At 39.6% G+C, this 26,696-nt stretch overlaps 1 protein-coding gene across 1 annotated transcript in view; it reads left to right on the forward strand.

Annotated features, from left to right (window-relative positions):
- The window catches only part of pdyn (prodynorphin), a 279,199-nt gene that overhangs the window by 204,928 nt on the left and 47,575 nt on the right, over positions 1-26,696 (forward strand). The gene's annotated exons all lie outside the window — the stretch shown is intronic.

The following is a 26,696-nucleotide window of genomic DNA, read 5'->3' on the forward strand; positions in this document are numbered from 1 at the left end:
AGGTTTCCATGTAATTATTAATGATCCAATCTCTGGGAATGGCTGATATATTTAGGAAAAGGCGAGAGACGCTGGTAGCTGCTAATCCAGAAACGTTATCACGTATTTGTTAAAAGTTTTGAATGTCCCCAAAACGCTTCACGGTCAATTAACGTTGAAGCATGGCCATTGTTTTGAATGTAGGCAAAGAATTTGTACATGGCATTGCAAAAATATTGTAGCAAGTGACCGCCTTGATTTTTTTTTCCGGATAACTTATCTGGGACATTTTGACTTGCAGTTGCCTGGATCCTTGATGTTTTTGTTTGCATTAAATCTCAATGAAACTGCAAATAATGCTGTTGGAGTGTGATATGGGTGTTACATCTGAATAAGTAACTAAGAATAAGCAAAATGGTGATCCAGATGATCTTTACAAGTGAACTGATCAGTAGTAAGTGAAATTCAGTAGAGCATAGGTGAATTAGAGAAAACTAGAAGAAAATGAATAGAATATGTGCATGGTCCAAAATGACAAATAAATAAAGGTACCATGTAGGTTATTAATACAACCTATCACAACATAACGATTTTTTTAAAAACCATGCAATGTTTATTATTCATCAGAGTCCTGATGAAGGGTCTCAGCCCAAAACGTCAATTTTATTCTCCACACACACATTGCTTGATCTGCTGAGTTCTTCTAGCACTTTGGGTGTGTTCCACTGATGTCTATATTCGTACAATAAGAGCTGGATTTGCTTCACTACCATGCCTCAACTCAAACTAAACAACAAAAATGGTAGGACAAGGCCAAAAATAAAGTGGATTTTGTGTCCTCTGTCTCTTCTGGATGTCCTGTTACCAAGGCATTTTAATAACCACATAATTGCTTTGCCTCTTCCAGAAACCACCTGTTAATAGCTAAGTGGGTAGCAGTGATCACAGGCATGGTCTCCTGATAAAGAGAAAAGAGCTAGAAAGAGTTCTCTGTCCCTCAGATGAGCACAGTCACTTTTATGCATCACTACACTGCTGAACAGTAGAGGAAGGCAAAGAAGAAAATATATGGACACTGAAAGAACTAACAAATATCATTGACGCTGCGAGGGATCGTTCGATGTGGAGAGCCATGATCACCCAAGCATGTAACATGCAAGGCACATGGGGAGAGAGAGAGAGAGAGAGAGAGAGAGAGAGAGACTGCTGAAGTATATAAAAACAATGTATATTTCTGCCTTTACTATGTGTGCAGTGCTGTACATCTTCTGCTCCTACTTGCAACCCCATAATATTTGCAGTGCCATCTAATCCTATCATATTCATTGAATGGGGGGTATATTTAATGTGGAAATTTTACTCTGAATGTCTTTATCCAAGAAATGAGACTGGTGTTCCACTGAGATGGACATCCCACCGCTACTTCCCAACAAAGGAGGATATCCTGTCCCATTAACATGAGGATGTGTTTTACATTTCTGTCCTGAGATATGAGAGTGAATTCAGGAGCAAGAAGTGGTTCAGAGAGAAAAATCGTGTTTGTTTTAGTTTTTTACATTTAGTGCTTAGAGACCTCTACAGTATCATATTATTCTTTCCTAACTCATAACTTGAGCCAGAGCATTTTAAATTGCTGCTCACATCTTCTATGGTATTTTAGGAAGGTAAGCAATCTAAATACAGGAAAAAGGATATTAAAGCAATAAAATGAGGACCTGAGGTTATTATCATTGTAAAAACTAATATTTATAGAAAAACAACGCTACAATGAGTAGCAGATGTGGTATACGTAATGAGTTGGGGGAAGAATAATTATAAGTTCCTGTCACTGATAATACAGTGTACACATTGTATCAAAAATAACTTTGATTTAAGCAGTGATTTTATTATGGTAAATTAATCCATGCAACGAGAGCAGGATTGATACCGTTTAGCTCTTCAAACCTACTGCACCACTCAATAAGATGATTTATAATTGGGATTATCATTTCTTAAGACAACATAAAAGAAGGTCATTTGGCACAGTGCATCCACATCAGCTTCCAGGGCAACAATCCCATTAGTTTCCCACTCTGTACTTCCCTAAACACCTACGAATAGTTCTCCCACAGAAGCCCATTCACTCTACTTTAAATACTTTGTATTCTTTAAGTACTATCTACAATAAAGAGTAATTTATAGCCCCATATAACATACCAGCATGTCCGTGGGATGTGTAGGGAAATCTGACCTCTCTCAGAGGTAATCTATGGTGAAAGTGCAAACTACACAGATAATACCCATGACCAGAATCAAGAGCAACTGCTTAGAGTTGTGATCTGACAGGAACTACTACTCCACTAAACCACCCTGATCTACTCCACTGGGAAGGCCAATAAAGAGTGCATGCTGACTTAGAGTATATATTTTGTATTGGAGCCCCACATCAGGATGATATTCTGCTATTTAATGTTTCTGATGTTGATCTAAATATCTTTCAAAAGCCCATCAAGCTTATTAAAATAATTAGGGCATGCATTAAGTACCAGGACACACATCTAAGGTGAGTGGGGAAAAGTTTAAAGGAGGTGTGTGGGATAAGCTTTTTTTTACACAGAGAGTGGTAGATACCTGGAACAGGCTGCCAGAGAGTGTGGTGCAAGAAAATACAAAAGTGGTGTTTAAGACCCTGTTAGATAGTTTCCCAATGGTTTGATGATGTGGGTGAGTAGGAGTGAACATTGAAAATGCTTATAAATATGCAGAAGATGGAGGGACATGGATCATTTTGGCGTGCCGAAGGGCCTGTACTGTGCAGGACAGTGCTATGTTCTAATTACAGGCAGAAAAGAACCGGTTTAATTTGACATCATGTTTGACATAGAGGTTGTGGGCCTAAGAGATAGTTCTTCTGCTATATTGTTCTGAACCAGACCCGCTTAGAGAATCTCCAGTCTTACTGTGTGGTAACCACCCCATCCCTAATAGTAATATTTTTTTTATTGAAAATTAGGCCCAAGGCATCAGGATGCATTCTCCCAGTGGTTTGATGATGTGGGTGAGTGGGAGTGAACATTAAGAATTCTTAAAACTTGATCCATGTAACAAAAAAAATTCTGGAACAGGTGAGGTTGCTGTCTTTATATGATGCACAAGCATGCTCAACCGTCATTGTCAAGACCAGCTCCTGTATGAGTAGTCCACTTCATTGCCATGCCTCAGATGTGCAATAGAAGACTACATTTATTTGCATAAGACACAAAAACATTGCAGTAAGTAAAATAATGTTCAGACTATTTCTTAATTACTATTTCCTCTGCTGACAGAATACCTGTTCAATCATTTAAATTACAAGGGGTGATTGATAAGTTCATGGCCCAAGGTAGAAGGAGTCAATTTTAGAAAACCTAGCACGTTTATTTTTCCTACATTTACACACTTAGTCCAGAGGTTGTGGAGCATACAGATCCCTTCTTTGTAGAAGATGGCGTCTTGGACCTCCAGAAGTGGTCCACAGCAGGGGTGATTGATAAGTTTGTGGCCTAAGGTAGAAGGAAATAAATTATACAGCTCTCCTTACATGCACCTGTAGTTCAACTTTTTGAGTGATTACGCAGTGTTTGAAGTTAATAGGTCATCTCCTTCTTCCGTAGGCCATTAACTTATCAATCATCCCTGCTGTGGACCACCTCTGTAGGTCCAAGACGCCGATTTCTACAAAGAAGGGATCCGCATGCTCCATGATCTCTGGACTAAGTGTGTAAATGTAGGAGAGGACTATGCTGAAAAATAAATGTGCTAGGTTTTCTAAAATTGACTCCTTCTACCTTAGGCCACAAACTTATCAATCACTCCTTGTAATTTATTTTTTGCGTAAGTAGGATATGAGGGGTAGAGAGGATAAATCCAAGCAGTCTTTTTCCATTGAGGTTGTGTGACACTAGGACTAGAGATCATAGTTTATGGGTGAGAAGCGAAATATTTAAGGGGGGCTTGAGTGGATTCTTCTTCACCCAGTGTAGTGTTAGTGAGGATCGAGCCACCAACAAAGGTGCAGGTCCAATTATAATACTTAGGGGAAGTTTGGATAAATGCATGGATAGGGGGGTATGGAGAGCTATGGTCCAGGTGCGGGTTGATGGGACTAGGCGGAATAAGTTTGGCACGGACTGGATGGAAGGAAGGTCCTTGTGACTCTGCTATAATTCTCTATGATTCTATAGTAATTGAACTGAAAAATTCATGGCCTCGATTCACGGTTTCACCTCTCCTAGTCACAAATTTTCTCCAGATTTGTCACTATCTAAAACGAGTATCTTTTTCTCATTCTCAGATATGCCAAAACCCTAAACTCTAAATTTTCATCCCAAAACATTTCTGCCTTACAATGTTAAAATCTGCCTTTGCTGGGATTTTCCTCATCTGCACTAATATCTCCTACGTGGCTTGGCATCATGTTTGTTTTGTTTTATAAATGCCACATAAAGAGCTTTTGCACTTTTCTTTTTTGCTCTGTTAAAGGCTCTGTGTAAGTGGAAGTTGTTATTTAAATTATACTGTCATAGCATATCATGTTATAGTAAAACTATTTAAACATGTTTTGAGATGACAAGCTAGTTTTACAGCAGAATAATTTTGCCCCAGGAAAAGATTACCCTGTCAGTTCAAATGCATTAATAATAATAATGCATCTTGCAGCTAATCACCTCTCACTTAGATAACCACAATATACTTACAGAAGAGAAGAAAGGAAGACATAAGGGTATGAAAGGATGCAAAGAACTATTAATAATAGATTCTGTAATTCTATATCAAGTCTGCAGGAAAAGCAGAAATCTTCCATGTTGTTATATTGTCTATCAAAAAGCATTTCTAACCCACACACGTGGTTAATATAAGCTCTTAATATATATATATATATATAAATTATGTCCAATACTTGTGAAATTTCTTCAACATCTGATGAAGCACTGGCTTACTATAATCGCCCCATCTATTAACAACCAAAAAGAACAACCACCATTATCAAAATAGACTGAAACATTTTTCAGGGCAACTCTCTAAGCCCACTGTGGTTTTATCAGCTTTAAACTGGCTCTCTGATATACAGAATCAGATGAAAGTAGGATATCAAATTACAAATTATACCTTAGCTTGCCATCTATACATGACCAATTTGAAATTATATGCTTCTTCATCAGTAAAGCCAAAGCAAATAATTCAAATATATTAAAGAAGATTATACCTGGGAGCTTGACGTTCAATGATACCCATTGTATTGAAAGAATAGGCAGGAAGGCAGAGGAGGTGGCATGTCTCTGTTTGTAAAAAATGAAATTAAATCATTAGAGAGAGGTGACATAGGTATTGAATCATGGTGGATAGAGCAAAGGAACTGCAAGAGTAAAAAGAGCCTGATTGGAGTTATATACAGACTTAAAACAGTCGTAAGGATGTGGTCAAAAAGTTACCAGAGGAGATAGAAAATGTATGCCAAAAGGACAATGTTACACTAGTCATGGGGAATTTCAATAGCTAGATTGGGAAAATCAGGTTGGTGTGCATTTCCAAGAGGAAGTATTCCTAAAATACCTGTGAGATGGCTTTTTAGAGCAGCTCATGGTTGAACCCATTAGGGGATCTGCTATTCTGGATTGAGTGTTGTGCAATGAACTGAATTGATTAGAGAGCTTAAGGTAAAAGAACCCTTAGGGGAAAGTGATCATAATAACTTCAAATTCACCCTGAAATTTGAAAAGGAGAAGCTAAAATCAGATGTATCACTATTGCAATAGAGTAAAGGAAATTACAAGGACATGAGATATGAGTTGACCAGAATTGATTGGAAAAGAGCATTGGCAGGGATGATGGCAGAGAAGCAATGGCTGGTATTTCTGGAAGCAACTGGGAAGGCACAAGAGGTATACATCTCAAAGAGCAAGAAGTATTCTAAAGGCAAGATGACACAAGAGAACTCCCATCAGGCTAACAAGAGAAGTCAAAGCCAACATAAAAGCCAAAGAGTGGGCATATAATAGAGAAAAAGTGAGTGTGAAGTTAGAGGATTGGAAAGCTTTTAAATGCCAACAGAAGGCATCTGAAGGTGTCATTAAGAATGCAAAGATGGAATACAGAAGTAAGCTAGCCTATAATACTAGAGGATATCAGAAGTTTCTTCAGATACATAAAGTGTAAAAGAGTGAGTGGTGAGGGTAAGTATCAGACTGCTGGAAACCAATGTTGAGAGGTAGTAATTGGGGACAACAGAATAATGGATGAACTGAGTATGCAATGAACTGAGTCTTCAATGCAGAAGACACTAGCAGTATGGAGGAAGTTCCAAGTGTCAGGAGTCATGAAGCATTACCATTATTAGAGAGAAGGCTCTTTGGAAAATGAAAGGTCTGAAGGTAGGTAAGTCAACTGGACCAGATGGTGCACAGCCAGGCTTCTGAAAGAGGTGCCTGAAGAGACCATGGAAGCATTAGGAATAATCTTTTAAGAATCACTAGATTCTGGAATGGTTCCAGAAGACTGAAAATTTGCAAATGTTACTCCACTCTTCAAAAAGGGTGAGAGGCAGAAGAAAGAAAATTATAGGCCAGTTAGTCTGACCTCAGTGGTTGGGAAAATGCTGGAGTCAATTGTTGAGCATTTGGTTTCAGGATACTTGGAGGCACTTGATAAAATACGCCATAGTCAGTATGGTTTTCTCAAGGGAAATTCTTGCCTGACAAATCTGTTGGAATTATTTGAAGATATAACAAGCAGAATATACAAAGGACATTCGGTTGATGTTGTGTACTTGGATTTTTAGAAGACCTTTGCAAGGTGGCACACTTGAGGCTGATTACATGATTCTAGCATTAATAAAGCAGTGGCTATTGGCAGGAGGCAAGGAGTGGGAATAAAGGGAACCTTTTCTGACTGGCTGCCAGTGAGTAGTGGTGTTCCACATGGTTACGTGTTGGGACCAATTCTTTTCACGATGTACGTCAATGATTTGTATGATAGAATTGATGGCTTTGTTGCAAAGTTTGCAGACAATACAAAGATAGGTGGAGGGGCAGAAAATAGGAAATAGAGAGGCTACAGTAGGACTTAGACATATTCGGAGAATGGGCAAAGAAGTGGCAGATGGAATATATAAAGTGTCGCTAAGTGTATGGCCGTGCACTTTTGCAGAAGATGTGAAAGGATTGATTATTTTCTAAGTGGAGAGAAAATACAAAAAAATCTGAGTTGCAAAGGGACTTGGGAGACCTTGTGCAGGATTCCCTAAAGGTTAATTTGCAGGTTGAGTCTGTGACGAGAAAGGCAAATGTGATGTTAGCATTCATTTCAAGAGGACTTGAAAATAAAAGCAAGGATGTAATGTTGAGACTTTATAAAGCACTGGTGAGGCCTCACTTGGAGTATTGTGAGCAATTTTGGGGCCCCTATCTTAGAAAGAATGTGCTGAAACTGGAGAGGGTTCAAAGGAGGTTCACAAAAGTGATTCCAGGATTAATAGTTTGTCATATGAAGAATGTTTGATGGCTCTGGGCCTGTATTCACTGGAATTCAGAAGAATGAGGGGTGGCCTAATTGAAACCCATCAAATGATGAAAGGCCTTGATAGAATGGATGTGGAGAGGATGTTTCCTGTGGTGAGAGTGTTTAAAACTAGAGGACACAGCCTCAGAACAGAGGGTCATCCTTTAGAACAGAGATAAGGAGGAATTCGTTTAGCTAGAGAGTAGTGAATCTGTGGAATTCATTGCCACAGGCAGCCGTGGAGGCAAAGTCTTTATGTATATTTAAGGCAAAAGTTGATAGATTCTTGATTGGTCAGGGCATGAAGGGTTACGGGGGAGGGGGGGGAGGCAGAAGTTTGAGGCTGAGAGAAAAAAATGGATCAGCTGTGATGATATTGCAGAGCAGGCTCAAGGGGTTGAATGGCCTAATTTTGTTCCTATATCTTATGGTCCTAAATAGTAGAACTATTTTCAAAACATATAAACATGAACTTTGGACTAGTTAAATTCAGAACATTAAACATAAAGAAAGATGCTATAGAGCTAGTAGAATATAAAACAGAGTGCAGGATACAACAGATGGATGAACATGATTTGTTCATTTGTTGATATTTGGGATATCAACAAGCAAAAAAAGTAGATTATACTGCAACAAAGGGAAAACGTTCAACAAAATTTACTTTGCTTAAGAAAATCTGCCAAACAGAACTCAATGGTAAAAATATAACAAAGGCAATAGACACTTTCACTATACCCATTTAACTTTTGGCATAATATCTTGGTCCAAAACCAAGTTGGAAAGATTACGAAGAAAAAATAAGTACTGAAATGACAAATTTTAGAAAACATATTTAGATTAACACAAGTCAGATAAAACTTCTGATGACATATTTTCATCAATGAAAACAGGACTCGGCACTCCACACAAGCAAATGAAATTCTGATAAGAGCACACCACTAAACTTAAATGAAAGCACAACCCAGAAAGAAGAAGAAACTATCATTACAGAAGAAAAAGTAAACCAATGGAAGAGCATGACCCTCCATGGTAGACATCCCCACAATATGAGGAGACTAGATGTTGACAAGAAAGTGTTGGATGCCTTATTCAGAGTTGGAGACCACTTCCCAGAAACAGAGGGGTTCCTTGTAGCAATACAGGATCAGGTTGTTAACACAAAAAGTACATAATAAAAAACCAACAAATTCAAGATGATAAATTCAGAATTGCCAAGAGAAACCGGAAACAATCCAACACATTGCAGGATCCTGTAGCAGTTTAATTCAGTCAGATTACACAGGATCAATCAAGTAGCAAGTATCATTCACCAAAATCGTGTTTTAAAATACAAACTGGTAAAAGACACCATATCTTACTATAAACACGCCTGATCCAGTTTTAGAGTCAGTGCCGACAAGTTATATTATGACCAACCCATTATTACATTTGTACAAACAGAACAATCCATATTGATTGTACAGATTTAATATTACAGGATAAGCAAACAAGAACATAGAACATAGAATAGTACAGCACATTACAGGCCCTTCAGCCCACAATATTATGCCAACCCTCAAACCCTGCCTCCCATATAACCCCCCCACCTTAAATTCCTCCATATACCTGTCTAGTAGTGTCTTAGACTTCACTAGTGTATCTGCTTCCACCACTGACTTAGGCAGAGCATTCCATGCACCAACCACTCTCTGAAAAACCTTGCTCTACTATCCCCCTTGAACTTCCCTTCCCTTACCTTAAAGCCATGTCCTCTTGTACTGAGCAGTGGTGCCCTGGGGAAGAGGCACTGGCTGTCCACTCTGTCTATTTCTCTTAATATCTTGTACACCTCTGATAAGACCCTTTGTCAGGACTAACTGAAAGACAGGAGAGGGAGGGATGAAGCTAAGAGCTGGAAAGTTGATTGGCAAAAGGGATATACAGTTGGAGAAGGGAAAGGATCATGGGCCCTCCTGTCTTCTCCTATCATTTTGGATCTACCCCTCCCCCTCCCACTTTCAAATCTCTTACTATCTCTTCTTTCAGTTAGTCCTGACGAAGGGTCTCAGCCCGAAACGTCAACTGTACTTCTTCCTATAGATGCTGCCTGGCCTGCTGCATTCCACCAGCATTTTGTGTGTGTTGCTTGAATTTCCAGCGTCTGCAGATTTCCTCATTTTTGCCTCTGTATTTATGCCCCTTTTTTCTCCGACTTGGGTGACATAACACAAACGATCTAAAAGCATTGTTTGGAAAGATGGGCATCTTCACATTTCACAATTATTGCTGTAAAGTTAACTTCTGAGTTCACAAACCTGTCAACTATAAATTCATCAGATATTGATATGCTAAATAATATTATCCATTTGTTCTGCAAGCTTCTGTGAACTAAGCAACTTGAGTCAGCTTATCTATTTGAAACACCCAAATTAAAAACCTATTGTGTTATACTACATCTTTGAGCAGTAAAGCAGATCCAGTGACTAGCATTCTCACAGACGGAGCATCTTCTAAACTATTCTTTCAAGGGGTCTTTTATAACTTCAAGCTGATTACTGTTTTCCCTTTACATCTGAAGAACTGAAGAATGACTTCCATTTGCAACCAGAAACTATACAAACTTGTTAGCTGCAAGTTTAATTATATCTGTTTGTGATCTTTCAAATGGAAGCTGCTTCTGTTTAGAAAGCAAGCTTAGCAAACATGAGACCTCCTGTCCAAGGAAAGTGAATATCCATCACATTGCAAGATTGAAGCGAAATGGAAGTTTGCACCTGAAAAAAGATGAATGAATATCCTGACTGGGAGCTTTGCTCATGCTACTCAGGAGAGAGAATTTCAACTAGTTTTGCAGGGGTCTGAGAACCAGAACCCCAGGTCAGTAAGGGAAGGATGAGACAACAAGTTAGATGTCAGGGAAAGTATTGAAAGGCAAAATCTGAATAGCAGGTATGATGGGTCAGATAGTTTGAAATGTGTATATTTTAATGCTAGGAATATTATGAGCAATGGTGATGAAAGAGCATAGATCAGTACATGGAAATACAATGTTGTAGCCATTACTGAAACTTGGTTGACAGAGGGGCAGGAAGGGTGATTAATGTACCAAGTTTTCAAAGTTTTAGAACAAATAGAGGAGGTAAAAGGCGAGGAGGGGGAGTTGCACTACTAATTAAGGACAATATCACAGCTCACTCAGGGGAGACATAATGAAGGGGTCAGACTAATGGGATCACCCTAATGGCCCACCAGAACATTCAGGAACAGACATGTAATCAGATTAAGGAAATATTTTAAAATAATAGGGCTGATGCCATAGAGGATTTCAACTTCCCTTATATAAACTGGGACCTTCTTAGTGAAAGGGATTTAGATGGAGCAGAATTTGTTATGTGTATCCAGGAAGGTTTCTTAAGTCATTACCTGGACGGTCAAACAAGAGGATGGGCCATATTGCACATTGTGTTGGGTAATGAGCCTGGCCAGATGACTGAACATTCAGAGGGTATACATTTGGGAACAGTGACCACAATTCCTTAATTTTCAGGACAGCTATAGATAATGATAGATATGGTCTTTGCAGGAGAGTTTTCAACTGGACTAGGGAAAAGTATGGCATTAGGCAGGAACTTAGAAGGGTTAATTGGGAACACTTTCCCTCTGGCAAGTCCACATCAAACGCATAGAGGGTGTTTAAGGATCAATTGCACAGAGTACAGGAAAGGTATTTTCCTGTTAGTAGGAAGGATGGGGATGGAAAGGTAAGGGAACCTTGGATGTCCAGAAAAGTGATGAATTTAGTCAAGTAGAAAAAGGAAAAGTATGCAAAGCTTCAGAAGTTAGGATCAAATGAAGCACATGGGGAATTTAAAGAAGCAAGAAGAAAAAACTGAAGAAGGGAATTTCTCTGACAGGGTTTGTAGACCATTATTTCCTATGAAGCAAAACCCAAGATCATAAATGGCAGCGATGCTACCAGATGAACTCAACAAGGGAGTATATAACTACAGCTGTGAGGATTCCTGCTGCACCCAGGAACCGTGTAATCTCTATCTCAGAGGCCAATGTCAGGCTGTCTTTCAGGAGGGTGAACTCTTGCAAGGCAGTAGTCCCCAATGGAATACCTGGTAAGGCTCTGAAAACATTAGCCAACCAACTGGCAGGTGTATTCAAAGACATTTTCAATCTCTCACCACTACAGTCGGAAGTTACCACCTGCTTCAAAATGCAACAATTGTACCGGTGCCCAAGGAGAGTAGTATGAACTGCCTTAACAAGTTTGAAAGGTTGGTCATGGTTAGAATCAATACTTGTCTCAGCAAGGACCTGGACCCACTGCAATTTGCCTAGAGCCACAATAGGTCTACGGGAAACACAGTCTCAAGGGCTCTTCACGTAGCCTGCAGCCATGGACAATACAAACAAGAGTGCTTTTCATTTGGCTATAGCTCAGCATTTAACACCATCACTCCTACAGTCCTGTTCACAAAGCTCCAGATCCTGGGCCTCTGTACCTCCCTCTGCAACTGGATTCTTGACTTCCTAACCAAAAGATCACAATCTGTGTGGATTGATAATAACATCTCCTCCTTGCTGACAATCAACACTGGCACACCTCAGGGATGTGTGCGTACCCCACTGATCTATTCTCTCTATCTCCATTAATGTGTGGCTAAGTTTAGCCCAAATGCCATCTATAAATTTGCCGATGATGCAACCATTGTTAACAGAATTGGATTTTCAAAAGGCATTTGATAAGGTGCTGCATAAGAGGCTGCTTAATAAGATGAGAGCACATGGAATTACAGGAAGGATATTGGAATGGGTGGAGCATTGGCTGATAGGCAGAAAGCAAAGAGTGGGAATACAGGGATCCTATTCTGGTTGGTTGCCAGTTACTAGTGGTGTTCCGCAGGGGTCTGTGTTGGGGCCTCTTCTTTTTACACTGTATATTGATGATTTAGATTTGGATTAAATGGTTTTGTGGCTAAGTTTGCAGATGACACCAAGATAGGTGGAGGAGCAGGAAGTGTTGAAGAAACGGAAAGGTTGCAGAGAGACTTGGTCAGTTTAGGAGAGTGGGCAAAGAAATGGCAGATAAGATACAATGTTGTGAAATGTATGGTTTTACACTTTGGAAGAAGAAACAATCAGGCAGATTATTAATTAGATGGGGAGAAAATTCAAAAATCGGAAGTGCAAAGGGAATTGGGGGTCCTAGTGCAGGATACCCTAAAGGTTAACACCAAGTTGGATTGGCAGTAAGGAAAGCGAATGCTATGTTGGCATTCGTTTCAAGAGGAATAGTGTATAAGAGTAAGGAGGTGTTGATGAGGCTCTGTAGGGTACTGGTGAGACCCCATTTGGAATACTGTGTGCAGTTTTGGGCCCCCTATCTTAGAAAGGATGTGCTGATGTTGAAGAGAGTTCAGAGAAGATTCACAAGGATGATTCCTGGAATACAGGGATTAACATATGAGGAGCGTTTGTTGGCTCTTGGATTCAATTCATTAGAGTATAGAAGAATAAGAGGGGATCTCATAGAAACATTACGAATGTTTATAGGGTTGGACAGAGTAGATGTGGAAAGGCTGTTTCCCTTGATGAGTCCAGGACAAGAGGTCACAGTCTTAGAATTAGAGGTTACCCATTTATGATGAGGAGAATTTTTTTTCAGCCAGAGGGTCATGGATTTATGGAATTCATTGCCACATACAGCTGTGGAGGCCCAATCATTGAAGGTTTTTAAGGAGGAGATTGACAGGTATCTGATTAGTCTGGGTATCAAGGGATATGGGAAAAAAAGCTGGAAATTGAAACTAGATAGGAGAATAGTTTAGCTCATGGTGGAGTGGTGGAGCAGACTCAATGGGCTGAATGGCCTACTTCTGCTCCTTTGTCTTGTGATTTTGTGATCTAATCTTAGATGGAGATGAGAGGGCATAGAGGAGCGGCTCAGCTAGTTCAATGGGGTTGCAGCAACGATCTTGCAACCTTCAGTAAGATCAAAAGAGCTAATTGTGGATTCCAGAAAGAGTAAGATGAAAGAAAACAAACCAATCCTAATAGAGAGATCAGAATTGGAGAGAGTGAACAATTTCAAGTTCCTGGACATTAATACCTGGAAGGATCTAACCCAGTCCCAACATATCAATGCAGCTATAAAGAAGACAAGCCAGACAGTATATTTAATTAGGAATTACAAAAGATTTGGTTTTTCACCTAAAACACTAGAAAACTTCTATAGATGTACCACAGAGAGCATTCTGACATGCTGCATCTCTATTGGTATGGGGATGGTGTGGTGGGAGATCACTGCACAAGATTGAAAGAAGCTACAGAAAGTTGTAAAATCAAACAGGTCTATCATGGGTACAAGCCTCTGTAGTATCCAAGACATCTTCACGGAGTGCTGCCTCAGAGAGGTGGCGTCCCTTATTAAGGACCTCCATCACCCAGGACATTCCCTCTTCTCATTCTACCATCAGGAAGGAGATACAGAATCATGAAGGCATACACTCAGCAATTCAGAAACAACTTCTTTCCCTCTGCCATTCAACTTCTAAATGAATATTGAACCCATGAACACTAACTTACATTTTTATTATTTCTGTTTTTTCACTACTATTTTCACTTAACTAGTATAAATATATACTTTACGTATTTCATTTATTTCTTCTATATTTATCATGTATTGTATTGCATTGCTGCCGCTAAGTTAATAAATTTTACAACATATTCTGGTGATATTAAACCTGATCCTGATTCTGACTCTAACTCTAATTCTGAATTAGGAAAGCCAGTAAGGACTATGAAAAGTCCTTGGCAAATACGATTAAGGTGAATCTCAAGGGATTCTATATCAAGAGCAAGAGGATTACTGGGGCGAGGGTAGGACCACTGAAGAATAAAGGGGGAAACATTTGGTTCGATTCTGAGAATGTGAGTGAGGTACTTAATGAATATGTTGCTTCGGTATTTACCAAAGCAAAGGATATGGAGGATCAAAGGATCAGTGCAGAGTATACATTAGGACGTTTAGAGGTCAAGGAGGAGGAAGTATTGGGCTTCCTCTTGAGTATTAAGGTGGATAAGTCCCCAGGGCCTGATGGGAATTTCCCCAGGTTATTGGAAGAGGCAAGAGATGAGCTTGCTCAGGCCTTGACCAGTATCTTCATTCCGTTTCTAGGCACAAGCGAGGTCTCAGAGGACTGACGAGTGGCTAATGTTGTACCTCCATTTAAGAAAGAACAAGAGAAAATCCTGGAAATCATAGACTTGTGAGACTCACATCAGGTATAGGGAAATTGCTAAAGAAAATTCTAAGGGTTAGGAAACACGAACATTTGGAAATCCATGGCCTAATTAGAGAGCGCTAGTATGATCTTGTGCATGGCAGATCATACCTTACCAACGTTTGATTGAGTATTTTGACAAGGTGATAAGGGAGTTTGATGAGGGTAGGGCAATGGATGCTGTCTACCTGGATTTTGGTGAGGCATTTGACAAAGACCCTCATGGGAAGCTAATCCAGGCGATTAGATGCATGGAGTTGGCAGCGAATTAGCTGCTTGGATTCAGAACTAGCTTGCACAAAGAAGACAGGGTGTAGTCATTAAAGGGATTTATTTGAGCTGAGGGTCTGTAATTAGTTGTGTACCGCAGGGATCTGTGCTGGGTTGCCTGCTGTTTGTGATGTATAAAAATGACCTGGATAAAAATGTAGATGAGTGGGTTAGTAAGTTTATGAATAATACCAAGATTGGTGGAGTTGTGATAGAGTAGAAGACTGTAAAGAATACAGTGCAATATGGATTAGTTGCAGATATGGGCAGAGAAACAGCGTATGGAGTTTAACGCAGATAAATGTGAGGTGTTGCACCTTGGTAGGGCAAATGCAAGGAGTCAGTACACTGTTGAGGGCAAGATCCTTAACCATGTTGCTGAGCAGAAAGATCTTGGGGTTGAAGTTCATAGCCCCTTGAAAGTGGCTACACAATTTGATAAGGTGGTTATAAAAGTTTATGGAATGCTTGCTTTTATTAGATGAACCATTGAGCTCAAAAGTCAAGATGTTATGTTGCAACATTATAAAACTCTGGTTAGGCTACCTCTGGAGTATTGCGTACAGTTCTATTAGCCCCACTACAGGAAGGATGTTGAGGCTTTAGAGGGGGTACAAAAGAGGTTTATCAGGATGCTGCCTGGTTTAGAGGGCATGTGCTATCATGAGACATGAGATAAACTTGGATTCTTCTCTCTGGAGCGCTGGAGGCTGAGGGAAGATCTGATAAAGGTATACAAGATTATGAGAGGCATAGGTAGAGCGGACAGAGAGTATCTGTTTCCGAGGGTTGAAATGTCCAACACCAGAGGACATGCATTGAAAGTGAGAGGGGGTAGAGTCAAGGGGGATGTAAAGGGTAAGTTTTTTTACTCAGAGAGTTGTGGATGCCTGGAATACACTGCCTGTTTTGGTGGAAGAGGCAAATACATTAGAGACTTTTATGGAAAATGGAGGGACGTGGACATGGTGTAGGTGGGGAAGATTAGTGTTTAGGAGTTTTTGATTTTCTTGTTAGCTGGTTCTGCACAACATTGTGGGCCGAATGGCCAGTTCCTGTGCGGTACTCTTCTATGTACTGTGTTCTATGATACAACCTCTCTCTTTTATCTCCTCTTTCCTCAGTGTCAAGAACCAAAATATTCCTTTTTAGAGTAACAGAGATACCTGAGATGATGTGTGTAATCTATCCCATAGTAATGTTGAATGTTACTTTGATGGATACCATTTCAAAATGGTGGCAGGGGAAAATATCTTATTGGAAGGATACCAAAGGTAAGGATTGGAAAAGGTTGTGTCAGATTTTGAAAGCTATAACACAAAACTGGGACAGTTAGCCAGTTCTGAGTGTGTTGATACTGGGGTTGCTGATCATGCAGTCGTAAACTCAAATGAAGACGTCAGACCATGAGACATGAGAGCAGAATTAGGCCATTTTGCCCTTTGAGTCTGGTCCACCATTCAACCATGGCTGATCCTTTTTCTTCCCCTCCTCAGCCCCATTCCCCAACCTTCTCCCCGTGACGTTTGATGCTGTGTCCAATCAAGAACCTATCAAGCTTTGCATTAAATATACCCAATGACCTGGCTTCCACAGCTGCCTGTGGTAACAAATTCTACAAATTCACCAGCCTCTGGCTAAAGAAATTTCTTCACACCTCTGTTTTAAATGGATGCCCCTCTATCCCAAGGCTGTGCCCTCTTGTCCTAGACTCTCCCACCATGGGAAAAATCCTTTCAACATCTACATTGTCTTGGCCTTTCAAAATTTGAAAGCTTTCATTGACATCCCCCACCCCATCCTTCTAAATTCCAGTGAGCATAGGCCCAGAACCATCAAATGTTTCTCATATAATTACCCTTTAGTTCCCAGAATCAGCCTTGTGAATCTCTGAAATTGCTCCAAAGCCAGCATATCTTTTCTTAGATGAGGAACCTAAACCTGTTCATAATACCTGAGGTGAGGCCTCAAGAGTGCCTTATAAAGACTCAGCATCACAACCCTGCTCTTATATTCTAGACCTCTAAAAGTGAATGCTAATGGTGTATTTGCCATCTTCACTGCCGACTCAAATTGTAACCTTTAGGGTATTCTGGACAAGGACTCCAAAGTATATTTGCATCACAGATTTTTGGATTTTCTCCCCATTTAGAAAATAGTGCACATATTTATTTCTTTTACCAAAGTGAATGACCATGCTTTTCCCAACATTATATATTTCATTTACCACTTTCTTGCCCATTCTCCTAATCTGTCTAAGTTCTTTTTCAGCCTTCCTGTTTTCTCAACACTGCCTTCCCCTCCACCAATCTTTGTATCACCTGCAAACCTGGCAACTAAGCCATGTGTTCCATCATCTATATCATTGATATACAGCATAAAATAAAGTGGTCCCAAACTGAACCCTGTGGAACACTATTAGTCATTGGAAGCCAACCAGAAAAGGATCCATTTATTCCCACTCACTGCCTCCTACCAATCAGCCAATGCTCTAACCATGCTGGTAACTTCCCTGGAACACCATGGGCTCTTAACTTGGTAAGCAGACTCATGTGTGGCTCCTTGTCAAAGGCCTCCTGATTGTCCAAATATACAACATCCACTACATCCCCTTTACCTATCCTACTTGTAATCTCCTCAAAGAATTCCAACAGGTTTGTCAGGCAAGATTTTCCCTTAAGGAAACCGTACGGTCTTTGTTCTATCTTGTCCTGTGTCAGCAAGTACACCATACCTTCATCCTTAACAATTTCCTTTCTGTTGCCTCCCTCCTTTCTTAAAGAGTGGAATGACATTTGCTATTTTCCGGTCCTCCAGAACCATGCCAGAGTCCAATAATTTTTGAAAAATCATTACTAATGCCTCCACAAACTCTACTGCTACCTCTTTCAGAATCCTAGAGTGCAGTTCATCTGGTCGGGGTGGCTAATGTACCCTTAGGTCTTCCAACTTTTTGAGCACCTTTTCTCTTGTAATAGTAACTTCACTCACTTCTCTTCCCTAACACCCTTCAACACCTGGCACACTGCTAGTGTCTTCCACAGTGAAGACTGCTGCAAAATACTCATTCAGTTCATCTGTCATTTCCTTGTCCCTCATTATTATTTTTCCAGCCTTATTTTCTAGCAGTTCTATATCCACTCTCATCTCTCTTTTGTTTTTTATATACTTGAGAAAGCTTTTCTTATCAACCTTGATATTGTTTGCAAATTTGCTTTCATTTTCACTTTTTTTCCCTCCTAATGATTCTTTCAGATGCTTTATGTAGGTTTTTAAAAGCTTCTCAGTCCTCTATCTTCCTGCTAATTTTTGCTTTGTTGTATTCCCTCTGTTTTGCTTTTACATTAGCTTTGACTTCCATTGTCAGCAATAGTTGTACTATTTTGCCATTTGAATATTTGTTTTTTTTTTGTGGGAATACATCTATCCTGCACTTTGCTCATGTTTCCCAGAAACTCATGCCATTGCTGCTCTGCTGTCATCCTTGCCAGCATCTCCTTCCAATTTACTTTGGCCATCTCCTCTCTCATACCACTGCAATTTTCTTTACTCCAGTGAAATACTGTTACATCAGACGTTACTTGCTCCCTATCAAATTTCAAGATGAACTCAATTATATTGTGATCATTGCCTTCTAAGTGATCCTTTACCTCATCACCTCCAGTTCATTACATAGCACCCAAACCAGTACAGCTGAACCCCTAGCAGACTCAATGAGAAGCTGCTCTAAAAAGCTATCTCACAGGCATTCAACAAAGTCACTCTCTTGGGATTCTTTACCAACCTGATTTTCCCAATCAAAGTGCATGTTGAAATCTCCCATGACTTTCATAACACTGCCCTTTTGACACACCATTTCTATTTCTTGTTGTAATCTGTAGCCCACATCCCAGCTACTATTTGGAGGCCCATATATAACTGCCATCAGGATCCTCATACTCTTGCAGTTTCTTAACTCAACCCACAAGGATTCAACATATTTCAATCCGATGTAACATATTTCTAAAGATTTGATTCTATTCTTCACCAGCAGAGCCACTCCACCCATTCTGCCTGCCTTCCTATCCCTCTGATCCAATGTGTAACCTTGGACATTAAACTCCCAACTACATCCATCCTTCAGCCTCGATTTACTGACAGCCACAACATCAAACCCAACAATCTGTAAAAGTGCAACTGAATCATCCACCTTATTTCTTATACTTTGTGTATTGAAATCTAACACTTCGAGTACTGTATTTGCTACCCTTTTTGATTTTGCAACCTAATGTACTGATACTCACCCTGCTGGCTTTAAGCCTTATTGGATATAAATAGCCACAAGTTCTCCCAGTAAAGAGAGATTATACTGTAATCATCCAATCTTCAATGACTAGTTCACTTCCTTGTTTATTCTCCCTGATGAGTTTAGCTGCCAACATCCACTATTCAAGTGGTGGTTCCTTTTACCCTATCAAGGAAAAGACACCTTCAGCTAACAAAGTAGTTTAAAACGCATTTCATTTATGTATAGTGATATATGTTTAAATCCTAGCAACATTCTTAAAACACATTTAAAACTCACAGAGGATTTCTATTTTAAACATTTCCCTATTTCAAATCATGTCTAAAACCCAAATCATCACCAAAGCACAAAGCATTTCTCCAGTATGAATGATTAAGGATTTTCAAAACACAGATACAATTCCTAAGAACTAAAAAGACATACCAAAGCGCAGACAAAGAAGTTATCCATGTTTATTGATGTTCTAATAAGCTTGAACTACTCTCTACATTCATACCCTTTTTCTCCCAAATGAGTGACTTCATAAGCATGTTATATTTGTTCAGATATCCTTTTAACACAAATGGTCTTTGGGGAGGTAAATCTACCATTAATGCTGCAAAGCTAACTTCTGAGTTAGCTCTTCCAACTATAAACACATCAGTTATTGACATGCTAAATGATACTATGCATCTGTTTTGCCAGCTACCTTGAACTAAGCAACTCAAGAGTCAGTTTGTCTGTTTGAAACAACCCAAATTAAACAACTCATTGTCTTGTTCTCTACTTTTGAGCAGTAACAAATCAGGTGCAGCAACTCTTTACAGAGTGTCTTCAAAATACAGAGCATATTTTGGACAGGAAAGGAGTGGAGGGTTATGGGCTGAGTGCGGGTAGGTGGGACTAGGTGAGATTAAGGGTTTGGCACGGACTAGGAGGGCCAAGATGGCCTGTTTCCGTGCTGTGATTGTTATATGGTTATATTTGCGAAGTTGTTGTATAAAGAATGCTTTTTTAACCTAAAGCTGCTTTCCATTTAAATCTTAAGAAATGCAGACTTCTGTTTATGACCAAAAGTTAAACAAAGCAATATACGTTTGTAGACGAAAGTTTTCTTACAACTGTTTGTGAATTTTCGAATGGCAAGCTTAGCAAACATAAGATTGAATCGAATATCTATCACATGAGGAGGACTCCAAGAGATCTCTAGATGATGCAGACAAATTGAGTAAGGGGCATACTGTATCCATGGTAAATTCCATTAATCTAGGATAAGTACAAAGTTATCCACTTTGGAAGGAAAAATCAGAAAGGCAGTTAGCTTGGTGATAGATTGGGAAACGTTGATGTACAAAGGGAAGTGAATGTCCTTATGCAGCTGTCACTGAAAACAAACATGTAGGTGCACAGATTAAATATGGAGGCTTCTGGTATTTTGGTTTACATTGCAAGAGTGCAAGAACAGGACTGTTGTGCTAAAATTAAACAGGGTTCTGGGTCACAGAATAGACCTAATGGCTGCTCTTGGTTGCTTGGTGCTGCTATAAATCCACATTTCAGATACATCACACTATATTGTCTACACTTCTTTTTCGTTTGGTCTGCTTCTGCCATTTTCATTAAGGATTAACAGCTACACCTGTTGTTTAAGTCCAACCTCAAGTGCTGATATCAATAAAGGGGAAAGTGATGATGTCATCATAGCTCAGGGAAAACCTGACTATGTACCTTCAGACAGACAAATATCTTGAATGGGCCATGGGTTAGAGATATATGGCAAGACCACTTGAAAGTGCAGATAATGAACTTTACTGGATTGGATGCCATACCGTAATTCACATAAACTAAGTCACTGCATGACTAGAGTATGGGAATTGTACTAGCTAACACTATACTACAGTAGTAAACAGAAATAAAGTGCAGGCCTGCCCAGAAAGAACACAATTTCTTCAGTCCAGATTTCTAATAATCTACCAAATGCAGAAGTGTCACATTGAGCAAAGTCTAAAAGAACAGTGGATTAGCAAGAGATGAGATGATTACATGATCATTTATGAAGCAGTGATGACCAAATGCTTATAATAAGTAATTATTTTCTTTTTTTTTAATTAAGCCTCGGCCAACCCCTCCCCCCACCACCACCACCATCGCCACCTGCATTTTCTTTATTTGCCCCTTAGAAACTCCAACCACCCCCAGGGGAGAGATATTGCCCACTTTGGAAACTGCTGCTTTCGGTAAAGTCTCACAAGCACAAAAGTACATTACATTTTTATATACTTAAGATCATAGGATACAGGAAGTGATTCAATACAACTTCAATAGTTACAATTCTTTACTTCGATATTTTGGGTTGACAATGCTTCCTTTGAAGTACATATCTATAATGAAAGACACCTCTATACCTTGTCACAAAGTAATACACAGAAATTCCAGACACCCAAAATTAACGTTGTCAGGGCTGTCTGTAAGTATACAAATACAAAAACTGTTTGATTACCTATACCTGTGGCCATGTTTGATATACTGAGTGAGAACATCAGTCTTGTCTACCAGCTTGAACTCCCTTTTGCAATGGTGCGATTAACTTAGCCCATGTTACCTTGTTTGATGCAGGCTAATTAACACAACCCCATTGCATAGTCATCAGACAAATGCTAAGATAAATGTCTCATGGTCACCATTTTGCAAACCATATCTCTTAGTCCATAGGCCAGCCAATGTTCCACAGAGAGTGGAACTTCAATTCGCTGTTTGCAATTTACAATCCACATTAATATCTGAAAACTGGTTGTTGTTTGAATTAATATCTGCTGTATTAACGTAACTCCAGAGTACGCCCTAACAAACTGCATTGTTCTGTGTTCTATGGTGGAAAATGATAGATCATTGCCAAAGAAACTGTATTTGACATGCATAACTAACTATTTTTTTAGGAATCCCTGTTTTTTGTTGAGTCACGCAGCCGCACATATTGGTAACTGTTGGCTTCTGAATGCTCCAGGGCAGGGATGTAACCTAAGCATTTAAACTGCCAATCTACCCAGTTTCCAGTTCTCAACTGTTCAAGATCTTTTTATCTTTTTGATCTTTAATAACAATTTATGACTGCCTAAGCTGATCTCACAATTTAGCATTCTTAAAACATTCCATATAAATAAAAAATTTGAATGATGTCCTTCACAAAGAAGTTCAGTTTGCACTAGAGGCCACCGGGTGCTAACAACTTCTGTTGACTCACCAAACGTGATACAATCAGTTATGAACAAATCCATTTTATTTGCTCCTCAATACTCCATATTGGAAACAAGAGAAAACCTGCAGATGCTGGAAATCCAAGCAACACACACAAAATGCTGGAGGAACTCAGCAGGCCAGGCAGCATCTATGGGAAAGAGTACAGTCGATGTTTTGGGCTGACACCCTTCAGCAAGAATATTGTTATGTCAGATACCAACTGCATACCAATGACATGTCTTGAAGTAGTAGGAACAAACCTGATGAGGTCCCAGCTCAGATGCAAGGTCACCACACCCATTCCTTGCTAGCAGCAACAAATGAGCCACCAAATTATATCTAGGTACTTTACAGCAGACTGATACACTTCAGCAATGCAACCAAATGGGAGAGGATGTCAGGAAAAGAGAATGTTCGGATTATTGCTACTCAAATAAACAACACTGTCTGAAGGAGCCATCTCTCAATGTCATGACAAATGAAAGCTGCGTGTTTGGATTCTCAATAAAGGTGTTTGATAAAACAGAGGTGTTCTTATCTGTTGAGAAGTGCTCCTACTGTAAATACATAATTCTACACTGCCACTTGCCAAAATTAAAAACTTGAAATTATATTGACCTCCCTAGCTTCACTCAGTGGCCAAAGAGTTAATGCCTGAATCATGCTGTGGCGTCTGCCTGTTGAGAAGCAGAATGGAAATTGTCATCATTGCATACAAACTCCAGGAAAAATGCAGGGAATTGTACCACATATTATGAATGGCTTTCTTCATCCTCACTTTCACTTCCCCAATCAGCAGGGCCTCCTAAAATTTGTCTATTCACATCAGCATGCAGACTATCATACTAAACAGTAAGTCTGCAGCACAACCAAACTTAGTGAAGATTTAAGACTGTCATATTACCCAACATATTTTTAAATTTTTCTAGTCACATTGTTACACCTTACATCCAGCAATCTTCCCATAAGAGTGGGACTAATCTTTAAAAGTAATGGGTAAGTGTTCAATCAATGGCGACTACCCTCCAGAATTAAGGTCACTCACTCAGACCTTAGTACTCCAGCTGCAGTGTGCAGAAAGCACTTGCATTTGCACCTGGTCAAAGGTCAGACTCCAAGGCATTTTCGAATGATATGCGAAAGGACAGATCTTGCACTCAACATTCACAAAAGCAAGATCCTTTACTACCACTATTCTGCAATGATAAAAAATCCCTGTTAAATTCTGGGAAAGACTGGCCACTACTCGTGTTGTAAGAAAGGAGAAGCTGATAATGAAATTCACTGCTGATTTCAAAGTGTCAGTAATAGTTGGTCAAATAAGGAGGAGAGCATCAGGATCTCAGATCTGAATAAATCTCATAGTTTATTACCCGGTGCTTCTGGGATCTGGACTACTCAGAAATTGACATTTCAAAGTACTCAAAATAATATCACCAATGCTCTCTCTGCAAAGTCCAAGAATTTACTAGGGGTAAGCAAGACAGTCTCCACATTGTCCCCACATCAACAGTCCCTGCAGTGAGGTCCTTTTGTTTACATGCCCAAGACCAGATGGTTATGGGAGGGATTATAAAATACGTAAGAGTTATATTAAGAACTTCTTTCAATCTAGAGGACTTATTGTTGGTGGGAGAAGGAGGAGCAATGGCAAGAAAATGGTTTTGTAAACTGAGTAATGTTTGGTTATAATTATTTTTCATTTTTAAAATCTGGATTCTGAGGTGAAGGTGGGCTACCCACTGTAGAGTCAAAGCAGCTTTAAATTAAAAATATAAGCATAAAATGCAAGCCACACTCAGCAAATTAAGAGCTGCTGTTACCAAGACACTGATGAAATGTTTTGGTTGATTTGTGTCCCTAAGGCAATGCTGAACTCACCCTATCAAAATTAGTCCTTTTGACTCAGCTCTTCCACCCTTTCTGCAACCATTTTTTTGTTATTTTCTGGATGGAGTCTTCAACTTGAAAAGTTAACTCTTTTCCTCTTTTCATAGATACTGCTTGACTGATTCCAACGTTGTCTTTATTTAAATTTCAGATTTCTTGCCAAATTTTTAATATTCATGAGCTTTAAACTAACTGAATGCATCTTCCTTGTTTGTCTGTGTTGTTGTGGCAAAACAGAAGACAGAAGAGAGATCTGGGGCACAAAACGATAATAAATCTGGCCTGGCAGTAAACAACAGTGATGAACAGCTAGTGGTTCAAAAAGTTTTTGAACTGTTGCCAATTAACAGTCTATAGGATCAACATTCCTCATTAAGAAGACACACTTTGCTGACATAGGATAGTCGAGATTTAGTGTATGTTATTTTCAATTTTGTACTTAATACAATTTATTATTTGTTTATAATGCAGATAAATGTCTAAAAATGAATGGATGTTGTATCCTCAAACTCTAGAGATCCAAATTAAAGCTGTTTTACTAAATCCACCATTTAATGAAAGTACAAGACATAGGGCTAATTTCCCTGATTACACACTTCTTAACACCCACAATCCTTCAAAAAATGATTAATTGCTTTTTAAAACTCCTGACATGTTCAATTGTGTAGTTTGTCCTTATCTAAGCTGCCACCCATCCATATAACAATTCAGAAATATTCTGCATCACTTAAGCAGAAAGGCCATTACAATTGAACTGATTGTACAATTAATTCATACTGAGAAGTATCCAAGCTTGTTACCATGACCTTGCAGGTTTTCAGAACCCAATATAAGCACCCTCTAGTGGATTATCAGAATACCTGTACTCGATTTGGACCAGATTTCCAATGTTACATCATATAAGATTCATGATGTTTTTAGTATAACCTTACAATTGTAAATGTTTAGAGCCTCTGATACACAGTAGACTATTCAAGAATTCATTGAACAATGTATTAAAATGTACCTACAATACATTTTATGGTTATCAGTAATTTGTACTATTAATATAAAACTTTAGTTCCCTGCTAGATTGCAAAATATCTGTTAATGCTTCCATTTTTAGATACTGAATCACTTAAATATAAATCATCATCATAGCTTGTTACACCAGACAGCCAGCTACTCTAGTGTTGTTTGGTTGATGTTGAGCAGGTCAGTGTCAGCTAAATCGGGTAAGAGTGGGCAGTTGCGCAGAACGTGTTCAATGTTCTGCATCCGTTCGCCACACTTACAGGATTCACTGGTTTTTAAACCCCACTTCCCCATATTGTCTCCCATCCTACAAACTCCTGCTCTCGCTCTGTTGAGAGTGCACCAATTCCGTCTGTCAATCAGTGCCCCCGGGGTCTGGCAACATTTCTGTGGGGTCTTGCACTCTATTGTTTGGTGGGGTTCCATTTGTTGCCAGAGGTCAATCCTGTATGTTTGGCGGGATGCTTTGTGCGGTAGTTCCTCCTCTGTAGCAAAGCTTTTCCTCGATTTTAGGCGGTTGGAAACTGGCGTCTGATGATGCAGTGGGGGTGCCGTGGATCCGAGTTAGAACATAGAACATAGAACAGTACAGCACATTACAGGCCCTTCAGCCCACAATGCTGTGCCGACCCTCAAACCCTGCCTCCCATATAACCCCCCATCTTAAATTCCTCCATATACCTGTCTAGTAGTCTCTTAAACTTCACTAGTGTATCTGCCTCCACCACTGACTCAGGCAGTGCATTCCACGCACCAACCACTCTCTGATTGAAAAACCTTCCTCTAATATCCCCCTTGAACTTAGCTTCCCCTTACCTGAAAGCCATGTCCTCTTGTACTGAGCAGTGGTGCCCTCGGGAAGAGGCACTAGTTGTCCACTCTGTCTATTCCTCTTAATGTCTTGTACACCTCTATCATGTCTCCTCTCATCCTCCTTCCCTCCAAAGAGTAAAGCCCTAGCTCCCTTAATCTCTGATCATAAATCCATACTCTCAAAACCAGGCAGCATCCTGGTAAGTCTCCTCTGTACCCTTTCCAATGCTTCCACATCTTTCCTATAGTGAGGCGATCAGAACTGGACACAGTACTCCAAATGTGGCCTAATTAGAGTTTTATAGAGCTGCATCATTACATCACGTCTCTTAAACTCTATCCCTTGACTTATGAAAGCTAACACCCCATAAGCTTTCTTAACTACCCTATCAACCTGTGAGGCAACTTTCAGGGATCTGAGGACATGTACCCCAGATCCC

Source organism: Hypanus sabinus, chromosome 9, assembly GCF_030144855.1.
Source record: "Hypanus sabinus isolate sHypSab1 chromosome 9, sHypSab1.hap1, whole genome shotgun sequence".
NCBI classification, from domain to species: Eukaryota; Metazoa; Chordata; class Chondrichthyes; order Myliobatiformes; family Dasyatidae; genus Hypanus; species Hypanus sabinus.